This window comes from Brassica oleracea, chromosome C2 (assembly GCF_000695525.1).
Source record: "Brassica oleracea var. oleracea cultivar TO1000 chromosome C2, BOL, whole genome shotgun sequence".
Lineage (NCBI taxonomy): Eukaryota > Viridiplantae > Streptophyta > Magnoliopsida > Brassicales > Brassicaceae > Brassica > Brassica oleracea.
The window spans coordinates 46546265-46547809 of record NC_027749.1 but is presented as its reverse complement, the minus strand read 5'-3'; positions in this window follow the sequence as shown (position 1 = coordinate 46547809).

Sequence of the window (1545 nt, the reverse complement as noted above, 5' to 3'; positions counted from 1 at the left end):
AGTCAGTTGGAGTGGTGGTACTAAAAAGACCTTCAAAATAATCATCCGCCACCTTCTCAATTTCATTCTCTTCTGTTATCCAATTATCCATTTCATCATAAGTCTCACTATTTTATTGCGGACCCTACGCTGCTTTGTTAGGGCATGGTAAAACTTGGTATTAAGATCTCCAGATGAGTGCCACATATTCCGGCTTTTCTGATGCCAATATTACTCCTCATCCTTATAAGCCTCTTGTAACTTCCTGAAAACCTCAAGAATCTCCTCTTGTGATCTATTGTTATCTGATTGAACTTCCTCAAGTGCATGTTGAAGGTCTTTAATTTTGTCTTTCCCATATGGTTGATTATCTTTTCGCCATGAGGAAATTTCATGACGACAATTATTAATTTTTGTAACAAAATCCTCAATTTGTCCTCCCTGGTTTTCTGTCCAGCCTCTCACAATTGATTCCATAAGATCTTCCTGTCCGATCCATCTCTTATCAAACCTGAACTGTCCCTTTTTTTTCCTTGATAAGTTATCCTCCAAAAAAGCGACCACATGACAATGATCAGAGCCCACCAACCTCAAGTATTCTGTGTAAGAACATGGAAAAAACGTATGCCATAAGGTTCGATCCAATCGACATCTGACTGTCACTGCAACTTTTTCTTTGCCTCTCCTTCTTTGCCATGAATTTATTATCTCGAGCCGGAAATTCTAGTAGTCCATTATTTCTTATCATGTTGTTAAAAGGAATGAATGACGTTCTTACCAATCACTTGGTTCTTTTGTCGTTCACGGGTCTTTGACAATTTTTCAATCTTCAAAAGAGCCTCTTTTTCTGCCAATGAAAGGTTTAATAATCAATTATTCACTTAGTTATAATACCTTAAGAAGATAGAAAAACTTCTTCTAGAAGAAATTATGTCTGAGACATTTGTTTATTGCAACTACTTTTTGTGAGCATTATTTACTGTAAAAACAAAATGAATATTTATGTTTTGTGCTAATAAAAAAATACATTAAAGACACAATAAGCAAGATACATTTTTTAAAGTATTATTAAAAATTTAATTTTATTAAATAAGATTAAATTAATCTTATTAAATTTAAATTTTTAATAAGATTAATCTGTTTTTCCTTGACAAAAAATTAAGATTATTAAAAAATCAGAAAACAAAAGCACTTACTAATCCAAACAACACCTTTTCGCCATTTGCTTTCATGATCATCTTATTTTCAAAATATAATATTAAATTATAACAGTCGGCCAAGACCGAGTGCTATTAATAATCCCTATTTTCAACATTAATTAGTTTTCTCACCGTTAAATCGTTAATGATGCTCTAGATAGTATTACCGATTAATTAATCAAAGTGAGAAGTAAGAGCACCTGCAATGGTAGTATTAGGAGGAGTTCTTAGTATTTAAAAACAAAAAATGAAACCACTACAAGAAAACAGAACCTTAACGACTACAGTATTAATAGCTTATTGGTCGTAATATAGACTTTACGATTGGTCGTTAGAAGCTGGTCGTAAATAATTATTCAAGGCACAT